The 25,660-nt window shown below is 40.4% G+C and overlaps 1 long non-coding RNA gene across 1 annotated transcript in view; it reads right to left on the bottom strand.

Annotated features, from left to right (window-relative positions):
• Positions 1-14,419, bottom strand: part of LOC140368065 (uncharacterized) — a 39,469-nt gene extending 25,050 nt beyond the window's left edge. Inside the window, exon 1 of the long non-coding RNA XR_011928145.1 lies at positions 13,979-14,419. This is a non-coding gene — a long non-coding RNA (uncharacterized lncRNA). The remainder of the gene's footprint in view (positions 1-13,978) is intronic.
• Between the last annotated feature and the right edge of the window lie 11,241 nt (positions 14,420-25,660).

Genomic DNA, 25,660 nt, shown 5'->3' with positions numbered 1-25,660 from the left:
AGGTAGCTAGGCAAGCAGCGAAAAAGTGCTAAATAAAACAAGAAAATTACCAACAAGGTACCTATAGCCCGATAAACAGCAAAATGCATTAATTAGAAATATGCTAGCTCCCAAAGCCACTGATTAATTAACGGTACAACAGTGTAGCCCCTAGACAAATGTTTATTTGTTAAATTGAGACATTTCAGCCATAGTCAAAGAGCAAAATGCACCAAAGGCCCAGTGGATTTATAATTCTCTGTTTGCATAAGAGGTTTAAGCCTCTCAGAAACTTTAACAATTGGAAAGGAAATCAATGTTCTATTATTTTGTTTTTGCCGGAACAGCACCATTCATTCTCAAATCGCAATAAATTATTCTCTTCAAATCTCTTCAATGACTATTTTCCAGGTCACAAAGTTACAGTCATGTTTCATTTCGATTTACTTCTTAAAAATCCATTTACATCCCAATTTCGAGCCAGTTTATACCCATTTTGCCTCCTCGTATCTGCACCATGTTTTTATTCCCTCTTGTTTCGACATCGGTTTGTTTGTACGAATACGACGCGACATTTCCGTTCACATGGCCGCTGACCCCCGAGATGTGCGTGTATGGACAGGCAAAGGGACGGACACACACCAGCGAGCAGGAGACACGGCACAGAAGTATGCACTCAGAGCTCACACACTCCCAGAGCAAACTAATCTCTCCCAACGCGCTTTACTCATGGGTTTATTCGACGAGGCATGAGCCGCTGGATGATGGCACTTCGCTGGACCGGAGCCACGATGCAGAGACACGATATATATATTATTTGTGTAACGATTATTGTGAGACGAAACATGACGAGTTCATGATTATTCACCATTGTTGGCACCATGAGCAAACAGTGAAATACTTTATTTTGCTTCATTTGCAAGTCTAAAAGCTCAAATATTTGCAAGCGTTATGATTTAAAACTTTCTGAATGAAAAAGTAATTGTCACATAAATAGTCAGATAAAAAAAGTTTATGCCCATATTTTTACTATTTTGGGATGAAGATTAAACAGAAATGACTCACTGTTGCTGAATACAATTATACTGCACTCGTTTTTATGATTATGCTGTGACCTGAATAAGATTAACGGAGTAATCTTGACATTAGAGCTGATATATATATATATATATATATATATATTCTTTTAGAGTATACAATAATGATTATGTCACTCCAACTAAGATTATTTTTAAGCACATTAGTTAAGGTTTCAGACAAATATGAACTGTCTGTAAAATGATTAACAAAAGTAGGGCCGGGCAACATGGTGATAAAAATGTAATTGTGATCTCATTCTTGTGACAATCTGACATTTTTATAGTGATTTTTTCTTGAATGTGCAAAATGTGTCCGTAAGTGTCTTGGTTGAGGTTCAAGTATTGCACATGATGCGAGTTGACCATAAAATTAACCCCAAAAGTGAAGAAATATCACATAATAGTCTTACTTGGGCGACATGTTTAACTGTTCAACAAACAACTGGAACATCATACATTTTTAGATAAATATCCCACCTCTACATGTATTGTGATGAAATCGAAATTGTGATCTGGTTCCAAAAGAAAAACAAAATTGTGATATACATTTCTTTGGTTTATCACCAGCCCAACAGAAAAGTGCAAAAATATCACCACATACCCTTATTTGAAAGTGTACAATATTTTCACTATAAACTATATACTCAATACACACATGTTATCTTCAAAACAACATCATGATAGCATCTAAATTGCAATATAGCCTCACTAATCTACAGCTCTATTTGTGTAATTAATTGTGAAAAAATTACACTACAAAAGACTTCAGATTTCTAGTTAAACAAAAAAAAAATTATATAGAAACATCAAGAAAAGGAGCTTTTTTAAAGAGACAGATTATCAATTTTAAAGTTAATGGAAATGACAAAATGAGCGAACCTTAGGGTTAATGGGGAATCTAGTTCAGAACTGCAAACAGATGAGGGCCTATTAGTAAATTTACTCCAGAGGAAATTATAGACCTGAGGGCATTGAACAGAGGCTGCTTCCAAATCACAAGAGAATAACAGTAAGAGCAATCAGATGCGCAGTAACCGGCACAACGACTTCAGTTTAGTCTATGTGACAGTCAGCATCGTGGTGTAATTAACAACAGTGGCTTATCTTTCAGCAGCTCATGCGGATGAGAGACAGCGGCCATCCACAGACTGAGAGAAGAACACAGTCATCTTATCTTTAAGCTACTCATAGTCATTCTGTAGATAACGGTCTGGGGGGGAAAAGACAGACTTCAAAACAAATGCTTTGAGTATATGCTCGCGGGTTCATGCGAGGTCTGCATCTTTCCAATAGACGGTCCAATTTCCTGGGCAGTGTAGCAGAACGCTCCGTGTGAGGTGCACAAATATCTACGATCAGCCCAGAGATGGACATGACTGAGAATAGTAAGAAAATGAAGATGAAAAAGACAGCAAAAGGTGGAGAGAGAACATATATATTATACAACATATATATAGAGAGCAGGGAGAGATTAAAAAGACGAAGACAACTGGGTATGTTTCACTGCAGATAGTTTGTGAATATGCTGTGTATTGTTTAAAAACCTAGTAGAAAGATGCTTTACATTTCCAATTTTCTATTTTTCTATTTATTGTTCCATGTTTTTCAATTTAGATATTTTTCAACGTATTTATTTTTCTATTCATTTATTTTCGAATGATAAAAACATTTGAACTAGTATTGATTTTGATACAAGGGAATAGGCTCAATATCAAGAGTACAATTGCTTTAATAACTTTCTTTACGTTATGTCATTTTATTTTAGTTTTGATAAAGCTCAACATTACAAATTAAAACTGTTCAAAAAATGTCAAATGTTTCTTATTAGTTTTACCGATACTTGCTCCAATGACTAGTTTTATGGAGTATCGACAGTATATGACTTTAAACTTTAAACCATCTTGGTGCAGAATAGAGAAATTGTCCGTTTGGGTTTTAACAGAAGTCGCATAATAATACACATAATAAAATATCTCAACAAACAAATGAAAAGCAGTCGGACCAGGGAATTTAATGGGGAAAAAAACCCGTCAGTCCCAATTCCCTTAATGAAAAGGAGAATTGGTTTATCCTTTTACTGTGGGGAAGGCTGGAGATTTATCCTTAACTATGGCCCAACGCTTGCGACAGGACACAGCTGTGGATTTTTAAGTTCCTGCTTTTTTACAGTGAGGCCTCAGTGGAAGTCCTCTTTGACCCTGGAGAGAACGAGCAGTCAGCATCGCACTGTTTAACGTGTTATTATAATCAGCCATGCAGTCTTGACACAAAACTACAAACCGCCTGTGTTCCTCAATCACACACCACAATAGTCATTTAACCCACGCCATTGCAGATACTCTTCAACTTTGACTTTAATGAACGTTTCACGTCCTTTTTTTTCCACACGGACGCAAGCTATTGTGTCCCCTGCTATTGTGTCCCCTGCTATTGTGTCCCCTGCAATTGGGAGAGCAAGCGCTGGACAGCAACTTGGACTTTATTAATAACAAGAATGAGCCTTGACCGTTTATCATGAGAAATCTGACTAAATGTTGTAATTTGTACAGCCTTTTTTGGACCCGCTGTAATCTGCCACGATCTCTTTTAATAAAAAAAAAAAATCTCTCAACCGGCACGAGTCTTCTCCTCAGTTGGGCGCAAGTCTAAAATTGAGGGAAATACAGTACATGCTCACGCACTTTGAGGCACATAAAAGAGATAATTGCAAAAAAAAGTTACATTCTAAGACATTTTAACCTCAAGATTTCATATTTTTTGAGTTATAAAGAAGTTCAACGTTTTAGTTAAAGCAGAGCAAGTCTGACAGAAAGAAGAAATTGGTAGAATAGACAAAACGCATATAAAAAGTCACTAGATTATTATTCCCACACAAAAAAATCTACATATTTTGCACACTGCCAGAAGAAAAGATTGACCCTGAAGTAATTGACCTTTCAGCACTGTTTTCACTGATACGAGACATACGGCAGACAGCGCAGGCGTCACGTCCTTGAGAACCTCCCTGAAGCGCTGGGAACGTGCGTCTCCATTGTTGGCACTGACGTGGTGCAGTTTGGCAGCACGGGCAGCTGTTAATGAGATGCGGCTTCAGTGTGCCATGTCTGCCTCCTGTAGAGTCGCGCACATGCCACAGGCCCGCACACGCATTTCCACTTCAAACACAAGGGCGCTCACTGGACCTTGAACCAACACCCTTTGTGCGACCTCAGATTCTTAATTAGCCAACAGCTCTGCAAACAGTCATTATATTCATTTATATTCAGGCTCGTCATCTGCTCATGTCGCCACACACAAATGTTTAAATTAATAGATTAGATTAACAACAAAAGCTCAATAACATAACAAATGACTTTGGGCCCATGTGTCGGCTATTGGACTCCTACAGTCAATAAAAATCTGCAAGAGTAATTTAATCAGTGCAATAAGTATAATGAATGCGACACAAACCGATACGTGCACATGCCCAGAAAGAAGGGTGCCAGGGCGTACTCTTTGTGCTCATCCAAAACCAAATGAAAAATCCAAGGCCAAATTAATCTAAAAATGAACTGGTGTTCTTTTAATTGGTCTGAAACTCAGTGCATCTTTGCAATATAACATGAGGGCCCGGATCTAGTTTAAAAGGACCTTTCCTCACTCGTTATCTAGCACTAGCACGACCTCTGCTGACCTTACATTCCTCTTTAATCAAACCAGCATGCATGAAATATAAACACTCCAGTGGCCAGTAGCCAGCCAGATCTGCTCTTTCCGCCTGTCCCATTCCCTGATGAACCCAAGCTTTCAACTAACTGTCAAAAAAAACTATACTCACAGTTAAAGTTTCCACAGGGTGGGGCATGGACGCTTAGTCATCGGGTAAAAACAGGAAGAATCCGGTCATAGAGGGAGGCGACAAGAGACAAAGCAAGAAAATAATGAATGTGAGGTGAAAGTCAAATCAATAAACAGGGTGGTTAGAGGAAATTTTAAAGCTATAAAGAAAATGAACAACGCACTGGAAGTATGTGAGGAAGGAGGAGATGGAAATTAAAGATGGGGGCAAAGGAGAAAGTTTAGAAGAAAAGTAAGGGGCGTTCCTGGCAGCGAGCAGTTTCCATTACTGGGCAAATAAACTGATACCATATGAGTAATCACCTCATAACCGGAGCAGGAATTTACTACAACATCCGCACACAGGGTAGACACACAAGCAGGCAAAAAAAAAAGCGCACCAAGTTCAAGGTAAATATCATGGAAGGAAAGTAAATGAATCTTATTTTAGACAAACAGGAAATACTAGTGATCTGAGGTATCCCAACAACACAGGAAGTAACAGGAAGTAACTAACAACTGCTGTAAACACAACACACCCCCAACTGTCTAACACTGCATTCCTTTGACCCGAGGCTTGACTCAGCCTATTGTAAGCTCAATAAATAGAAGTAAGTAAATTTAAACGACTCTAAATAGGATAATCACGCCAAATCTGTGAATATCTGCCTTGTCACTTCTCCGTTTCCGCCCGCTCAGAGAAAGCTCAGCCACAGTGAATGAGAATTATAGAACAACGATGATGCAAAACAACTTTAAAGTTCAGCTTGGAGTCTAGAACCAGACTGAACTTTAAATTTGCCGTCAAGGACACAGTGCAACATATGATTAACCACACTGAACGGCATCATTAAATATGACGGCTAATACTTAAAACGCACCGTACTTCGAGTATAGCAGCACAAATGTGACAAATACAAGAGTGAGACAGCTCTTAATAGCAGATAAATGTGGCGACCTTCCCTTCTCCTTTCATCTGTATCGGTCCATAATTACAACTGACAGGCCTAAGCGACACTGACACTCGATGCACTCCAAAACACACAAACAAACATGACCATGAAGGCAAAATGCAGCATGGATCAAAGTGAAGGAAAATCCCAACGAGGGCCAAGAGCACAGACGCACACACGCACAGCAGCGTTAGACTGAAAGCTGACATTTGGTTTCGATTAGGAGGAACAATGGGCCTGAGAAGAAGTACAGCTTATTTATTTCACTGCAAAGACAAAGAGGAGGAGAAAGGTAAACGGACACAAACCAGAAAAATGAAGGAAGGGAGAAAAAATGTACATCTGCAAATCAGCCATGGGTGTGGCTCGATTATGTTTAAGACACTACGTCTTATTATAAGCATAGTGATTCATCTGAACATTACACAAAGTATGTCAGGCGAATATTGTGAGTGTAGTGGTTTGTGTGTCAGATACAATTAACTAGAAAGCAGGGTGTTGGCCACGAAAGAGGCAATGAGGAAGGAGCAAGTCAATATTTAACTAATGAACAGCTCATAAAACAAAAGGGTAAACGTGTATTCAGCACAAATAATACAGTCCAGCCCTCGTACGATGCATGTTTGAAATATCGTCTTCACTGTAGGTCCCAAAGACTCCTCTCCAAAGGTCACGTAACCCTTAAGTCTGACTCATAAGTGGAGAACTTGTTTCTGAAAGTAATCAGAGAATGAGATCATTCTGAGACCACTGCACTCCAGAAGGAAGTAACTCCACAAGGACTCGAGAGGAAATCAAGCACAACACAAGGGCAAGCTAAGAGAAGAACTGTGAACAGAGAATTGAATCATTACAGTTCTTAGAAGATAAACACAAGGAAGACACAAAAAAGCAAACCAACATAACAGATACTGGACAGACAGACTGTGGTTATAGTTTGAATTAACATTAAACGACTGAAAAGGGATGTCACCATATCAAGTTCAATCCCATGGTCTAACATGTTACTAATTCTCAAGTTTCTGACCAGATTAATTAAATGGAACTTTCTAAAGACAAAATAAAGTTAAATTGGAAAAAAACACCAGACAAAAAGGTTCTTGTCTACCGTATTTTCCGGACTATAAGTTGCACCTTTTTTCATAGTTCTGGCCGGGGTGCGACTTATACTTATACTCTGGAGCGACTTATATGTGGTATTATTTGTTATTTTCATACTTATGTTATATGTTTTTTTCTTCTCTATTATGCATTTTTTGCTTAGTGCGACATCTAGTCGGCATTTTTGGGCAATAGAGTGATTTTTTTTTTTGCCCTTACGATTATACTGTGACCTGTAATCAATCATGACATCCCTATGACTGAATTATGATAAAGATGAGAAACAAAGTGGCGCAGCTGTTTAGTGTCCTGGGATCACACAAAAACACGCCCAGGTAAGTGTGCCTGTGCCAGCATCTGCAGGTTTGTTAAACTGGTTTATTCATGAGCAACAGTCGGTCCCAGAGAAAGCTTCAGACTGTACAAATAAAATGTGACGGCCTTTGAAAGAGCGACAAGTGGGAAGCACTTGACAAACATTGCACTGTCCAACAGTGAGACGACCTGGCGCTGGAGTCCATTAACCGTGGTAACTGGATTTAGACTCGGAGAAACAGACAGTTCAGCTTGACCAAACCAAACCAGACATAAACAGCAAGAGACTCGGGTCGTACAGCCAACTAGGTCATGTCAAGTCCTGCACTCTGGGCATTGTGTGGGGAGGAATAAACGGATGGATTTTGAGATGTCATATGGTAAAATGTTTAGTTTAAAATGGCAGAAACACAATTTTAATGTAAGTTTCACATTTGTAAAGTCTCCAACAAGCTAAAAGTCACATTCAGGGTTATAAATCCAAAAGGTACCGTTTGATGAATCATGGAGTCTATTGTTATCAATATTATATAAATCCATTGATTAAATAAACTAAACAACCGATAATGATACAGTAATAATGTTATGAAATATATAACTTTTCTGTTTTAATGTTCAACCAATAAGACTGTTAAGCAAAACATAGCTCTAATGTGGGGACATTTTAGTCTGTTCTCTGAGTCAGGGGGAAATCAAAAGAAACAGGGATTCAATAAACACAAAAGTCAGTGCAATGTGTGAGAAAGTTTAGAGAGTAGACAAATAAGACCAAACAGAGGAAAGAGGACTGTGGTCTGAGGTTTTCTGTGGTAAATCAAGAGGTCAATTACACGGGCCACACACGGCATCAAGCGCAGTTCAAAGGTCTTAATCACGTTGGGAGCGGAGTCTGAATATGTGAGAGCAACACTTACAGGCCGTTCCCTGTTAAATAAACACGTCTATAACTCAACTAAGCAGTGCCAATGAGATGCTTAAAACATCCGTCATGCGCCCAGGCTGTGCTCACACTTCAGGACCACATCTATAGAAGAACAGGCAGATGGGCACAGCTAATGGGTTCAATTAAAGGGTATTAAACATGCTAAACGTAGCGCTTTCAGTACATACATAATATACCATTCAAGTATTTGTTTTTTCTCCAAATTTCAACTTTAAAATCATAAATATTAAAGAGCAGAGTGGCTGAGAGGCCAGTGCTCGCGCTTTTGTGTGCAGAGTTTGCATGTTTTCCTCGCAATATTTAAAGCCCTCCAGCTACGGTAGTCCTCACTAGGCACGATATCAAATTCGACTGTGAAGAATATTATGAGAAAAAAATATCAGAATGTATTATTGAGACTGACATTGAGATTATTTTTATTACTGCGTTTATTCGTCAAGTTTGTGACCAGCTTTACAAAATAGAACTTTCCGAAAAATAAAATAAAGTTAAATGTGACAAAAACGGTCAAATAAAATATATATTTATTGAAATTCGATAATTATTTTTTGGGTCTTCTGACAACACTGTGCAGAGGACAAATTTCCCATATTATCAAAGTGTGATATGCAGAAAAACGTTCAATATCAATGAATGAAGCAGGTCCGGCCTCGTCCTTCTGGCTCAATTCCCTGCCACTTCCACCTGACAAACAGCTCCAGACGACAGACACGATACTGTTCAGTGGAAAACAAGTGGCTTTAATTATAGCCCACACAAACCTCATCATCCGAGCAGTGACACGCGGTGACCTTAACGCACGGTTTGAATGTCAAATAACAAAGATACTGCGTGTGGCTTCTCAAAATAAATTATCTCATTGACATTTACACATAGCTCCTCAAAAACCCTAAACAAAATCCCCCAAAATGACCCAAGGCAGGGAAATTCACACATCCAGAGACATCTGAAAACTCACCGTCTTCCATCCAGCGACAAAAAAAACACCTTCACACGTTCATTCAAACCAACAGTCGTGAAAGTAAACAATTCATCTTAATCTCATACAGATGGGCTCATTTAATAATAGACAAATATGTATTGCTTTTAACTGTTTTTGTCTGAATTCTGTGCTGCAGCAGTGAGCCCCGTCAGCTTCACCTTTATCTCTTTGACCCTCCTAAATAAACAACACACACACACACACACAACCTTTGAACTGAAGGCTGTAGCCAAAAATATTACTTCTTTACGCCTCAGATTGAGCGCTCACGATTTTAGATTAATTTGGTCTCATCAAAAACAAAGTTTCAAAATACATTTGCTGAATAATAATAATAGTACTGATAATAATAGTAATGATGATAATAATAGTAAATGATAATAATAGTAAATGATAATAATAGTCATAGTAATAATAATAAATTCGACACAAAAACAAATTGAAAAATGTCCAAAATCTGGACACCAAACCCCAAACCTCGCAATTAAAATGACCCAAGTGATTAGAAATGAGACTCTTTATTCTTGAGCCCTATTTGAACGACTCTTAAAATACATGAATAACTTTATTTAAAACATGGCTACACAGCCAAGCTTTTATGTCACAGAAGGTCTAAAATAAAGTGTCTACCTTTCGTGAGTTTCCCCATTAAAAGTCCTACAAAGCAAAACATTGATGATGTAATGACATTGATGATCAATGCAAGCGGCTGCAACCCTGCTTGTTATGGTTTGATTAATTCATATTAATTATGGCTTTAAATATAAAAGCAAATCAAGAATTAAAGAAGGGAAACTGACTTGCTTCCCATGTCAAAGCTAAGGACAGTAACATTAAAAGCTGTACACAAATAGTACGTTTTGAGCTTAAAAGTTTTCCATTAAAACTCTTGAAAATCTTGTGAAAAACAGTGCGAGAGTGCTTCGATGTGCATCCTTTGTGGATAGTGAACCTCCAGCCCCTTGTAATAAGCTCTCACAATAGCCCGAAGAAACTAGAATAGCAAGTAATTAATGGCATTGTATGAAATCAAATCGAAATAGAAAACGTAGGCTTGAATCATTAGCCATTGTGGCACTGGTCCTTTTTTTTTTGAACGCTTTATTCTCTACAAATCATGACGCGGCCCTTTATTCTTGCGATGATTACTCCCCGCACCAACTGACTGACGTGGCCCTGAATTAAGCGGGGGAGTTGGGAGACTGGCGGGGACATGGCTGTGGACCGCTTTTCGTTCAGATTGCAAATATCCATCATCAGAACATGGCACACCAGATGAGCGCGCTAAAGCAGCCATGTGCGTGAACAGATGTGATCGCGGCGCAAAATAAATGATGCGCACCCACGGGCATTGTCCACGGGGTTGTGGTGTCAAAATCAGTTTTCAGAAAAGACATTTCAATCTAAAAGACAACGCAATCTGATTTGATGCGAGGCCCATTTCCCGTCATAGCGAGATTGGGAAGCGTAAAAGTGCAAGAAAAACACAATTTTAAAAAAGTTTGGTGCGGACTGATACAACACACGCATGCGTTTGTTTATTAGCGCGACGGATCGCATCGCATCTCTCGTCTCCCGTAGATTTCCGTCTTCTTCTGAGTCAGCTCGAACAGTCTTTCTCCGTCTTCATTTTGTCCCGTACACTGAGGGAACTATATTATAATAGATCAATGCGCTTAGACACGCGGAAACGTGGGACGATCCGCACGCGGCTGCAGGTGAGCGTTAGGTGCGTTTTATGATTGATACTGGCAGGACTAATCGGCAGTCCACGCCATGAGGAAATAAGACTCAGATTTGGGCCAATAAAATCGTCCATTCAACCTTTAAGTCACTAACTAAACTAACATTTGGCACACTAAGTAACTGAGAGTGAGAAAAATGACTCAAAAAGGAAAACATGAAAAGAGCAATTAATTTGTTTTTAAGGACATGGTACCGCTGAGGCAACAAATCGGCCGCATATTCAAAGTGAAAAGAACGAATTAGAGGTTGTGTAAAACTCAAATGCAAACATCAAGAGTTGTTAATCAGCGCGTTAGACTCCTTTAATCACAGCTCAGACCCTCCACACTGCAGCATAATGAGGCTAACAACATTAGCAGCTGGACAAACACAATCTGTTCACATTGCACTAGGTTCAAGAATACACTGAATGTTTAAGTGGACTCATTTGTTTCATGGAATTAAGGGCATCAATACCTTTATCGACGCGCTTCCCATTATGTCATGACTAAACTCTACACTTTATTCATTCTTCTTCTTCTGCTGCTTATGATTTATGTTGCGTAGAATCATCCGTGTCAACTTGATCTTGCATGCACGGACAATAAATGTTCACAGTGTTTTGGATTCACTTGCTTACGATCATCACATCTAAAAAAAATTAAATCACATCTAAAACAATTAAAATCACGTGTCAAGAATGTTGTTCTAAATCGTGGAACACAACAATCTCACCCAAAGAATTAATTACAGAGAAAACAGAGATCCAGATGCAGATATTGTACGGTTATAAGTAGGTTTTTGACCGTTAAACAGCCAATATCCTCTGGGTTTAAGAGGCAGTTCTGAAACCAAATCCCCATTTACCAAACAAAAGAAAGAGCCAGGTTACATGACAGTATGTTTGACAGCAGAGTAGACCTTTCCCCCGTCTGCAAATGCTGAAACTAAAAAAAAAAAGTACCACGACTATGTTTTCAGATTCGTACATCCACAATGACACAGACTTGAAACATATTTGTTCACAGTCATCAACTTTCTCAATCTTAAAATGTGCTCTTTCTTGAAATGGCAAAAGAAAATCATAGTGTTTTTGACGAGATAAATTGCTCCACCAATAGAAAGTAAAGTGGGAAAGAATTAATGAATGAAATGAATGATCAAAGCGCTGACGTGAAAGTGTGGCTTGCGTATGAAAGACATGTGCGCCGGCATTCAGACTATTGCCTTTGACCCTTGCCCTTTGACTTTTCAACTTATCCGGTTTTAAATCACTGCAACATGGCAAATACCATATGCCCCTTGTTCCTATACCATAATTCTGTTAAAGTTGTGCAGTGAACTTAGGAGTCAAACACATGGTTCCAATGAGAGCACTTACAATTAAGGACATGGGGCTCTGGTTACATAATGGCCTTATACGTCTTGGTACAGTTTGATAGACAATTAATTTATCTCTAAAAACCCTCCATGGATTCTGTCTTTTTAAGTTGCAAGAGGGAAAAAAGAGGCACAGGAGTTTAAGTGTTTAAGGCTGAGGAATGAGACAACGACATCAATTAATTAATGAATCCATCAAATTTGAGAAAACTGTACAAAGCCACAATCACAGCTACACCTTTAAATACTTTATTATAAATATCATAATGAAAAACACAAACTACACAACACAACAAAGATGTGTGACAAGACTGATGATGAATTGTCCGCTGATCTTATTGAACTTCACATAGAAGAAACAAAGAGCATTCTACAGAGTGTCCTGTGTGCAAAGATGTCTTTTATAGTAGAAGCCAATAGTCTGCTCTAGGCTCAGCTCTGTGCAAAACAAACAGCACATGACGAACAGCAGCTCAGCAGCATTCCACTCAAACTGGTTTGGAACAGACCAACTGTACATGCACCAACTGCTCACAGACGCACGGCTCACTTAAAGATGCACCTCCACTTGGAACCATCAGGCTCAGCTGGAGGTCATCACAGTCCAGTGTCGTCAGTGACAGACTTTACTCTCCAAAGAAGTGACGAGAGACATTAAATACACAACTATTTCAAAAAGAGATATTGATTCTGTTGAGAAGAACTTCATGTGGATAATGCGTGTTCAAACATATCACTGAATGTGACTAATGCACCTGTTGTTCCTTCACATGAGCCATCCTCAGACACCAACAGCAATCAAATCAATATCCGGACATTTAACAAACCTGTTGATCTATTCATCCAATTATCAGCTGTGAATACAATATTTAAGACAATGTAGCAAAATAAACTCCATTCAGACTACTTCATACTTGGCATAATATTAATTTACAGAACTACAGAACAGAAGTGGAACCATGGGCCAAGTAGATGAAAACTGAAAATGTAAATCTTGTGTAACACTATCCAAAACAAATCTGTGCCAATGCTGCTGTAATGGTTTTATGCTCCTCAGCTCAAGGTGCAGTCAAATCCATAAACTGACACCACAATTACCACACGAGCCGCCAGCAAAGGGCAGGAATTCACGTTGAAATGCATTTTGGATTTAGCAAAGTTTTGTAAAGACAGATTTGGTCAGTTGCCAAAGAATGCATGACCTCATTTCAAATTAATCAGAATTATTATTATTATTATTATTATTATTATTATTATTATTATTATTATTATTATTATTATTATTATTATTATTAGGCCTGCACTGTACAAGCTTTACTTTACGTGGAATCATAAGTGGAAATTCAAGTTGATCTGGGTTCATATTTCAGATCCTCAAAAGGAAACAGAAAGTAGCTGGATGTTTGCTTGAAGTGCTTTCTCTGACTGGATCACTGGGGCTTTCTGTGCGTTCTTACTTGAACCGATGGGCAAAGCATCGATTCAAACTGTTATCATCGCCAATAGCAACGTCAGCGACACTTATCAGGGCTGATTGCATTAGACTCGCTCAAAGTTGGTGATCCGTTAGCGGTGAAGTGAAGATAACAGAACTCACGCCTCTGGAAGTGTCCCGTCCACTGCGGGACTGTTTGGGAAGGACTGAACATGTGCGTAACGGTATTAGATGGTCGTGTTGGTCGAGAATTAACTGGAAAGCACTTACCTTTCTCGGAATGTGTTCAGGATTCGCAATATTCCCCCAAAGTGGTTGAAATAAAGTCCGCAGCGTCCACGAAAAGTTCCCAGATTATTTTTAACCTACATCATGTCCGTCTCTTTAATAATAATAACAAGGCGAAGGAGTCCGGGAGCATCAATGTCCACGATGCGCGTCAAGGGAATCAGATGGAGCTGAAGTTTTAGTCGCACAATATTCCCACGCCTCGCCACATAAGTAGCCAAGCCGCTTTACTTTAGTTTCTTGGCTTGTTCCCACGCCCCGGAGCCCCGGCTCAGGTACAGCCGCTTTACGCACGCCGCGTACGGAGCTGAAGTGCGGGGTTTGTCAATCCCGTGCGAACATCCTGCGCAAACACTCGCCCCGGTCTGCGAGCACGAGCGGAGTGGACGAGAGCTGCCAAAGTGACTGGAGTTGGACGTGATTCCTCCTTAAAAAAGCCCCAATCCGTGCTGCGCTCTCACTGCGCCGTCAAGCTGAACTAGGCACCGCACAGGAAGCGCCGGCTGGGCCTTGCCTTTCAATGTAAAAGGAGGCGCCAGGCTACGAAACAGTGTAGACCTGGTCGTTCAAAAAAAATACATACGCTACAATTTACAGGCATGCCTTTAAGTTTCAGAAACATTACATACATTTTATCTACCTACAAAAAAATGGCCTTGTTTAATGGTCGACGGAAAGTTCTGGACACTTCAACGTCTGCTACAGTTGACCATACTTTTTGTGTAGAAGTGTAGATCTTTGTCTCTGTGTCTGGCATTTCATTTCGTGACGTTTAGAGCCTAGTTTGAATGAATTCATGTATATTTTGAAAACACTTTTTACAACATGCAGTTGAAAAGAGCAGGTGTGTCGCCCACAGCAGGTGCGTGGACAGACTACACCCTCTACTGTCAATAAAAGATGACAGTTTAGCTAAACAAGCTGTAAAACCCCCGTCTTTCTACCAGACTGTTCACAATCCACATGCAGTCCTTTTACAAGAGCAGGGACTTTCCATTGTATTGTTGTCAAGACCATTGTATTGTTGTCAAGACCATTATTGCATTTTATTTTGAAAGACACAATCATAAGCTTTCTTACTTGACATCTAAGCAAAGAGTCCCACGGGTTCACGTTGAAAATCGACAAAGAAGCTTTTCCAAAAGAAATGAGTAATTGGTTTGTCATTCATTTTCTCTTATGAATATGAGACTGATTGTGCCAAACGCAAGACTTAAAAGGACATATGTAGCTGCATCAATATTTATAATAAAACAAACACGTTTTTTGTAGGATAGTGATTGGGGGCGTTATTGTGATGGGCCTATATTTTATTTTCTATACCACAATTCAACTTTAATCTCTTCAAGTGCATTCAAATCTAAAAGCATGTGGTGAAGTGGTCTCCTGTCAAGCCTAGTTAAGCGTGCACTTGCTGGAGCACAATGGGGGCTTTGTTAAGGAAGAATTTGTCCGAAAAGTAATCCTTGACACTGGGCCATTGAGGGGCCTAACCTTTTGTTTCATACGGCTTCTGGATAGTACAGTAAGCATCAGAACATTAAACAAATGCAAGTGCTTTGAGTCAAAAGATAAGATGTTAAAGCTCGTGTGTGTTGGCCTTGAGGTCAAAAGGCTTTTTCTGGGGTTTGCCCAGTCAAATGAAGTGAATCCCTGAAGGTTCTATAATGACATTCCAGATGTTGTATGTTCATTTATCAAAGCTTTCAAGACATCTGTGTTGTTACAACATACAAGCCATGTATTTCTGTATTAAACTGCATCATCTTTTTGAAGACTTTGCTTGTCTGAGTGAATCTGCTTGTGCACGTGCAAGTGATCTAAACCTAAGAACCGAACTACTGGAGAATGGCATTGTTGTATGCATAATTTTCCAATTCTGAAAACTTTATTTTTTTTAACAGATATTCTGTCCATGAACCATCAGGGATTAGGTCTTTGCCCCTCTTCAAAGTTGACCCCTTACCTCTAACCCCATGTGTGCCGACCTCTCACATACCAAAAAGTCTGGTCACCCACCAAAAGATAACACATTCCTATAGCTGCATGCCATCCCCTTCTCTGATCTTCTTTAGTATAAAGTGTCCATTATTGTCATGCATGTGAATTTAAATAAATTCAACTGTAATTTGTAGCGCCCATCACATCATAAGCACATGTCCTTAGATCTCATAAAATTGTTTATTTGATGATTTACTGCAAATAACTTTAATATTTGATTTCATGTATTCAACTATTCAATAAAGTTTGCTTTCCTTAAAGTCAGAGATTTATGTTCTCAGTTGAGTTGCCACACTGTGCCTCACACTGTACCTCTAGTGTTTGTATGAAATACACTTTTACATGAATCAGTACAGACTGGTTAAAGCCTAGATTTCATCTGAGTCGAGAAACTGCAGGCAAACGTTTTATTCAAATACTAAATAATACCGGTACAATATCCCCTCTGTAATTTTTGTGTGGCTATGTGTCAACAAATGAAATGAAATGTTAAGAAATGCATTTAAACCTGGCTCTATCAATTATTCAGATTTATATGCCTCACATATGCGCTTTGTCCATTTTTACACATAAAATACTATCTTTTTTTTTTTTTTTTACATTAAATCATTACATGATGGAAAAACTAATGCATTCATATGAGTAAACTGCAGAAGAAGTTTTTAGTAGATATCTCCAAAAAAAAAATCCTATTCAAATGTATCTTTCCTTAAGAACTAAAACTAAAAGAGTAGTTTTGTTTCTGCCTTTTGCTTGTGTATAAGGCTCTAGTTGGCATTTTGCCTGATTATTTATCAAGTTTATTGCACATGAGTTCAGGTATTCACTGTTTGAGGTCTCAGGACATTTTTATCTCACAGCCCCTTTGTATCGACACAGACAGGAAAAAAGGATTTCAACTTGATGAATTCACTTGATGAATCTATTGTTTTACCTAGACAAATGACTTGCTTTAAATGCAGCTTCAGCCCTCTTCTCTAAGGTAAATGTCCATCATGAGCCTTTGACTGGTTGAAATGTATCTGAGGGTAAAATGACTTTCAGATTGGCAGCCTTGACTCCAAGGAATATTGCTTGAGTGTGTGGATTTGGACTGTGTGCTGCACTGTCCTTCAGCCATTCAACAGTCTCATTTACATTCTCATAAATCATTCACGTTGGACATTGCTCTCTCTCACTCACTTTCTCTGCTCACCTGTAATAAGCTATTTGAATACTTCTGCTGCACATCAAGGCCCAAAACACCACAACAGCATCACTAACACCAATGATACACACAATATGGCACGTGTAGTTTCACATGCGCACCGGGTTCACATGCGCACCGGGTTCACGTGTGCACCGGGTTTACGTGTGCACCGGGTTCACATGTGCACCGGGTTTATATGTGCACCGGGTTCACATGTGCACCGGGTTCACATGTGCACCGGGTTCACATGTGCACCGGGTTCACATGCGCATCGGGTTCACATGCGCACCAGGTTCACATGCGCACCGGGTTTAGATGTCCACCGGGTTCACATGTGCACCGGGTTTACATTTGCACCAGGTTCACGTGTGCACCGGGTTTACATTTGCACTGGGTTTACGTGTGCACCGGGTTTACGTGTGCACCGGGTTCACATGTGCACCGGGTTTAGATGTCCACCGGGTTCACATGTGCACCGGGTTTACATTTGCACCAGGTTCACGTGTGCACCGGGTTTACATTTGCACCGGGTTCACATGCGCACCGGGTTCACATGCGCACCAGGTTCACATGCGCACCGGGTTTAGATGTCCACCGGGTTCACATGTGCACCGGGTTTACATTTGCACCAGGTTCACGTGTGCACCGGGTTTACATTTGCACTGGGTTTACGTGTGCACCGGGTTTACGTGTGCACCGGGTTCACATGTGCACCGGGTTTAGATGTCCACCGGGTTCACATGTGCACCGGGTTTACATTTGCACCAGGTTCACGTGTGCACCGGGTTTACATTTGCACTGGGTTTACATTTGCACCGGGTTCACATGTGCACCGGGTTTAGATGTCCACCGGGTTTACATTTGCACTGGGTTTACATTTGCACCGGGTTCACATGTGCACCGGGTTTACATTTGCACCGGGTTCACATGTGCACCGGGTTCACATGTGCACTGGGTTCACATGCGCACCGGTTTTACATTTGCACCGGGTTCACATGCGCACCGGGTTTACATTTGCACCGGGTTCACATGTGCACCGGGTTTACATTTGCACCGGGTTCACATGTGCACCGGGTTTACATTTGCACCGGGTTCACATGTGCACCGGGTTCACATGTGCACCGGGTTTACATTTGCACCGGGTTCACATGTGCACCGGGTTCACATGTGCACCGGGTTCACATGTGCACCGGGTTTACATGCGCACCGGGTTCACATGCGCACCGGGTTCACATGCGCACCGGGTTCACATGCGCACCGGGTTCACATGCGCACCGGGTTCACATGTGCACCGGGTTCACATGCGCACCGGGTTTACATTTGCACCGGGTTCACATGTGCACCGGGTTTACATTTGCACCGGGTTCACAATGTGCACCGGGTTTACATGTGCACCGGGTTCACATGTGCACCGGGTTCACATGTGCACCGGGTTTACATGTGCACCGGGTTTACATGCGCACCGGGCCTGGATGAACTCAGATCACAAAATGACCCATGTCACTCAAGTTTTGGGGCCAAGGGCAAATCTTCCATAGAATTGTTCCAACTTTTCTTCTGAACTCACACAATAGCTGAGGTTCTCAAGCCACTCAAGGGGTCTGAGAAGTCCAGTGTTAGGTGTTTGCTGTTCGGCACTAATAACATGTCAATCACCTGTCACATTCTCTTATCTGGGGAGCAATTCATAGCCTGACTACTTTCAACCTGTTTAAATAAGCTGTAACCTTGACCCACAATACTGGTTAGGTTATTGTGTGTGCCACTCAAATGTACTAGACTATAGTATCAACAGCAAACTGTCAACAATAGTTTAAACACTATAGTTTAAAACTGATCTGGTCAGAATTCTCAGGTAGAATCTGTTATTTAACTGTCAGATTCTATGTGTTTGTTTGTTGATCTGGTTTAGAGTTTAAGGTTCAATGTCTTCTTTGTCAGCATAAATGAGGAAAAGATAAATAATTTTCTTTTCACAATAGACCCAGAAAGTGGTGCCATTATTCAACCCAAAAAGATGTGCTTGTTGTCAGTTGAAAGGAAATTAAGTAAGAAGCTGTATTTGACATATGACATTTTGTGGAGCTAACCCCAAACAAATATGTATAGTAAGTTTCGGTGCTTTCGATGTTTCAAAAACGTCTCAAACGTCAAAAAACGTCTCAAACGTCAAAAAAATAAATCTCCCACAGAGTTGTAGAAGAAGCCCCCCTGCACTTTCAAGGACGTGAACACATTATACAGAACTCTGCGTGCTAAGAGGTATAATTTGACATCTACATTCCTGTTATGATGCAGAGAATGTTAAAGGTCGAGCACCAAATGGTAAACAAATCACCAACTCATATTCTCTATTTATGATGCAACTTGACGCTTCCGAAGCCTGGAGGAAACAGAAATATGTGCGAGGGACAGAAATTTGCATAGTCACTTGTCAGAAAAGACAAAGTACAAAGCTGACCTTTCCTATGGCTCGATGATAAGACGCAAGTTCAGGAGAATTTACTCCCGCCCAAATGCACCGGCTGTCATAGATGTAAGGTCAACATTGATCCAGAAAGAGACGGAATATGAGACTGCCACACATATTAAGCACACCACTATACAGAATCTGGCACGATGGAGATGATATTATCTGATAACATGGTTTAAAAATGCACTTTTCTTACACCCACTGCTGCATTTCACGTGGTATAAATCTTCCCTCTTATAGCCTCCATAATGAAGCTTAGAAAAGAAACTGAATAAAAGCTTTGTGAATAAAAAAAAAAAATCAAAGTAATAAAAAGGGTAGGCAATGATCCTTCTTAGAACAGCCAAGCTTGAAAGAACATCAGTATTATTGTTCTATGCGCTTTGGGGAAACAGGAAGCTTTTGCAAAGTTTGAAACAGGTCAGGGATATAAAAGATTGTAAACCGGAGAAAGAACCAAGCCCAGGTAATAAATAGCCCGACTGACTCATTTACACATGCGTTTTATCCAAAGCAGGACACGAAGAGGCGGTATTGATCCGAGGTAATCATAGAGAATATGGCATTGATGTTTGGTAATTGTACATACTACACATTGAGCCATTCCTCAGATCCATTTACTAACTAATGGCATTTCTCACTCACATCAATACTTAACATACTAACTACACGGCCAAGGTGTTTAGCACAATGAGTCAACCGACCGTTTTGGTGTCATCTTTATTCTTTCTTTGGTTATTTGCAGTGGAAAACAAAGTGTATAAGGCTCTAGTTGGCATTTTGCCTGATTATTTATCAAGTTCATTGCACATCAGTTCAGGTATTCACCGTTTGAGGTCTCAGGACATTTTTATTTAACAATCCTATTGTATCAACACAGAGACAGGAAAAAAGGCTTTCATTCAACTTTGCTCCTGTGGAACAAAACACACAGACTTTCCTCATTGGGTTTTCCCTGTATAAATAAATAAAATGAAAAAAAATTAATACATTCTATAAAATTAATCTTAAAATTCTTGACGGATGTAAAAGACCCAAAATTAAATCATCTTACAAAAAAACACATAAATAAGTGAATGTGTAGTTGTTTTTTTTCCCCATTCATTGCTTAAAATCTGTGTAATGCAAATGCCTTTTCACATGATCCATCAGCACAACACATTCATTAATATACACGCAGCAAATTTGACCAAGGCCTTGCTGCAGAGTTGAACCCCTAACCCAGGTCTATGACTTGCTCTGTGCAATGACTCCTGCAGGGCCACCTTCAGATGTGATGGAGCAGGGACCGAAAGTTGTGAAAATATGGTGGCGGTGAGTGCCGAGGACTGGGAAACAACGAGCAGGTAGATTGATGATTGATTAGACGGGGCTCTCTGGCTGACTGAGGCTCATTGGCAGCCGTCATTTTGATGAATTACACTGCGGAGTAAAAAACACTGCTCTCTGATTACTGCCAGCCTGACTAGTGTGTGTGTGTGTGTGTGTGTGTGTTTGTGTGTGTGTGTGTGTATGTGTGTGTGTGTGTGTGTGTGTGTGAGAGAGAGAAATGGTCTTAAAGCTGTGCCAGTGTATGAACTTATGCTATGTAATGTGCCCCCACCAACATGACCGGATGTAGATGTTTCGATTAAGTCTCGCTATTACTATGAATATTTAGGTTCAGCGAGATCTGGGTGGCAGTCGACCAGATCTCCGGACGCATGGGGGGGGGAGAGCCTGAGCTTGTGCAGGAGGTTGAGCGGTATAGACTAGATATAGTTGGCTTCACCGCCACAGTTTGGGCTCTGGAACCCATCTCGAGGCTCCACTTCTCGGATGTTGCCCGCGGGGAGAGGCGGCGGGCTGGTGTGGGCTTGCGTGTAGCCCCACAGCCCAGCCGCCACGTGTTGGAGTTCACCCCAGTGAACGAGAGGGTCGCGTCCCAATGCCTTCGGGTTGGGGACAGGTCTCTCACTGTTGTGTCGGCCTACACTCCTGGGCGCCTCCCTGGGGAGGTGTTTCGGGCATGTCCCACAGAAACGCTGGAGGGACTATGTTTTTCGGCTGGCCTGGGAACGCCTCGGGATCCCCCCGGAGGAGTTGAAAGAAGTGTCTGGGGAGAAGGAATTAGACTGCTGTCCCCGCAGCCCCGGATAAGCGAAAGAAGAAGGATGGATGAATGAATATTTAATGCGATGATCATAGACGAGGCCTGTAGACACACTGCTGGGTTGCAATCAGCCGTTGTGTCCACATTTTCTTGTCTCCTTCTTGTGTTGGAAAAATGCGTCATGTTTCTTCACAACACCATGTCAAAGTGCACATTATTCACAGGTTAAATCTAAAAATGTGGCAGCCAGGGAGCAAACCATTATCATGTGTTTTGGGACTTTTCTGCTGTTTCTCAGAAATATTGGATCGAGATCAATAAAGTGCCACAAACAGTTTTTGACATCATCATCCAACTGGATTTGAGAACTGTGTATTTGGGCCTCAAAACTCCAGCCATGTACACAGTCAATGGATACCTCTGAAAAAGGCAGAGGTATCAGGGAAAAAGGCCATCTAAAAAAAACTGGACCATATTATCATTAACATACCGTACGTAAAACGGAAAAAACATCGCAAACATAGTCGAGGCCACGACAACAGTACCCACCGGCTGGAGCTGGGATTGATCTGCAAACCTTCTGGGCTTCCTGGCATTTGTCGGCTAAACCATTTTGATGACACTAACCTCCTCCCTTTGTAGTAACATTTATTTTTGAACTGGAACATGTGAGTGCAGGGGCCGTACAATTTTACTCCGAGAGGTCAACTCTTTCTTTCCTTTTTGTAATATTGGGCCTGTCTGAAGATTAGTTTTCTTAAACTTTTTCAACTAAATGTTGATTCCTTTCCATGCTTTTGCAGGGCCACTGCAGTGCCTTGTTTAGTATTCTGCCTGAAGAAGCAGCGCATCCCCACAACTCTGACCCAAGGTCCTGTGCCGCTTGTAAACACTGGGCGATTTGTTCATATTTAACAAGATGGATGACAGGTGCATGAGTTTTCATTGGCTTCCCAATATATCCTGTTATGAAAATGAGTGTGGAAATGTATTCACAGAGACACCACCCAGGGTCTTTTGATTGTTCAAATAACAAGAATTGATAGGTTCCATTTAAAGCGGCTCTTTATAAACAAACAAAACATTCCTTTTTTTAATCACACAAGGGAGTGGTTGTTTGTGATGAAAAGTTCTCAGTTCTGTTAACATAAATTACATCAGTACAACAGTTTCATAAGAAAATCATTAGTTAGTATAATTAAAGTAAACTAATGAACCCTGAAGCCAGACTATATTGTGTGTATGTTGAATCCAAGGCCCTCAAGAGGTCACAGTCTATACATGAATGGTTGTGGAAGTGGGGCTCTTGCAAAACAAACAAATAATGATAAATGAAAATGTTGCATGAAGTTAATATATAAAATAATAATGATGAAAAACAAGAAAGAAGCAGCTCCTTTGATTTAAAATCTAAGATGAAACAACTTGAGAAACAACACTTAAATCTCAGAGTTGATACATGTAGCTCAAGGATCTTTCTTGTCATGTTGGGTTAATTCTCTCGACTATGTACGCCAAGGTGAAGCGAGTTAAAGTGCGTTTTCTGTAAGTATTCTGTGGTATAGTTCCTGTGGTAAATTCTTAGCTATCTTAGTTTTTCATCACAATCACATCTGTTACACGTTTGCAAAGACAAATAGGAAGGGAAAAGTAAAAAATGAATGAATAAATACAAATACAGGGGGTAGAGTTGAGTTACAAAAAGGAATTAATATGGGTTGTCAATCACCACATAAACATTGGAACTAAACTAGGACTAAACCCAGAACTAAGCCACATTAGTCCTGATGTGGACCTGGTTTGCTCCTGTCCCAGTCTTTGTTTAGTCCTGGTTTAGTTTTGCATTTCGCCCTGATTTAGATGTGGCGAATGTGTGAACGCATCATAAAACTGGACTAAACCAGGACTAAGACAGGACAAAACCAAATCTGCATCCCAAACATTACACTCTGGTTGCAGAAATTACCACTACTACTTCTGCTACTACTTTGGCAATCTATGCGTCACTGCTGGTGCTCATGTCCAATCGGGAAGTAAAATTAGCCCTAAAACTCATGAAAATGGTCCAACTAAAATCTTAAATACAATTGTGTTAGAACTACATGTGCAAGTCTAACCCCTCCTCTGCACTTTTAACGTCTGTGCAATGGATTATTTACGAAGGCATTGTTTAAATTGTCTTGAACAGAGGTAGTTTCTTTCCCATTCTGGTCTGCGTTTTGCCCTTGATGTTTGCTGACCGGAACACTGTGTCCTGTGGGTTCAAAGTGTCCTGCTGGTGCCCGAGGCTGCAGGGACTTTGGTGAAAAACGAGATGTGTGCTGAGCTGATCACTGCTTCCTCACAAAACAACCATGTGTATAGTGTTACAGACGTGGCCGCAGCGTTCATCCTTTCTGTTGTGCCACATAATCATATTGAAGCCATAAATCAAAGCAAGGGGGAAAAAGGACTTTAAAAAAACACACCTCCACAAACCGCAAAGGACTGAGGCAGCAGGGGAAGCCAGATAAGAGACAAACTCATCTCACATGTTAATTTTGTTTAGAGTTGAGTTGATTTGACACATGTTAAACAGATTGTATGAGTTGAGTAAAAGCACAGATTCACAAAATAAGTTAAAAAAAAAAAAAAAAGTAATTTCTTAGGTATTGAAAGTACTTTTTGTTTTTTTTACAGATCGTTTACTTAAAAATACAAGATGATGATTGTCTTTTGGTCTACTCAGTCCAGCCTGTAAAACTATAGAATAAATTAAGTGAAAAAGACAAGAGACATATTTAATTAAGAATTTCATATATTTTATTATTAAATGTTCTGACACCATTGCCCCTATGAAGGCTAATTGGCTAGTTGGGCCGAACGGAAATGGCGCAAGTCGAGGCACCAGGTTTAAAAAGAGATTTACAGAGAGAGGTTGTACATGTACAACCTAATTTTATGTAAAACTAGGGAAATATATTTTTCTGAAATAATTAGAAGCTGCAGTAACAACTTGCATGTCCTGTTTGCCACAAATAACAGATGAACAAACCCTCCAGCTCAGCTGTTGTTAGAACTAATTTCCACATCCAAGTGTAACGAGTTTGCATTATTCTTTAATGACAATGTTCAGAGCATTAAAAATGCTATAAATCCCACAATGCAAATTAAAACCCTAAAACCACGTAGACACTTTGAGCTAAATCACTTTGCACCTGTAACTGACAAAACTGTCCATGAGATCATCACCAGTCTGAGTTCATCTACATGCTGCCTCGATGTGTTACTCACCAGATTTCTAAAGTCTGTGCTGAACAGTTTACTTGCACACACTCACATAGTTAGCATGTCACTTCAATCTGGAACATTCCCAATGTCTTTGAAAACTGCGGTCATAAAGCCTCTCCTAAAGAAGAGCAGTATTGATGCCGCAGTACTGAGTAATTACCTGACCATCTCTAATCTGCCATTTTGGGGCAAAGTCCTTGAAAAGGTTGTTTACCAACAGCTCACAGATTTTAGGTTGTAGACCTCATCACAGCACTGAGACTGCTATTGTCAAGGTCACAAATTACATCCGCCTGAACACTGACACGGGCAAAGCCTCAATCTTAATTCTGTTAGATCTGAGTGCTGCATTTGACACTGTCGTTCATGGGATCCTCTTACAGAGACTAGAGGTGAGCATCACTGGCACTGCTCTAAACTGGTTAAGGTCCTATCTGGAAGACAGGAAGTACTTTGTTGAAATTGGTAACTGTGTCTAAGACCACATGACCCTGACCTATGGGGTGCCCCAAGGGTCAGTCCTGGGTCCCCTTCTGATCAACCTCTACATGCTGCCGTTAGGTCAGTTGATACGCAGCAAAAATGTGTCATATCACAATTATGCAGACGACACTCAGATCTATGTTTCACTGTCGGCAG

Source organism: Eucyclogobius newberryi, unplaced genomic scaffold (genome assembly GCF_026437365.1).
Source record: "Eucyclogobius newberryi isolate DKJ021-1_F unplaced genomic scaffold, fEucNew1.0.hap1 SCAF_2, whole genome shotgun sequence".
NCBI lineage: Eukaryota > Metazoa > Chordata > Actinopteri > Gobiiformes > Gobiidae > Eucyclogobius > Eucyclogobius newberryi.
This window is presented reverse-complemented; position numbering and strand designations above follow the sequence as displayed.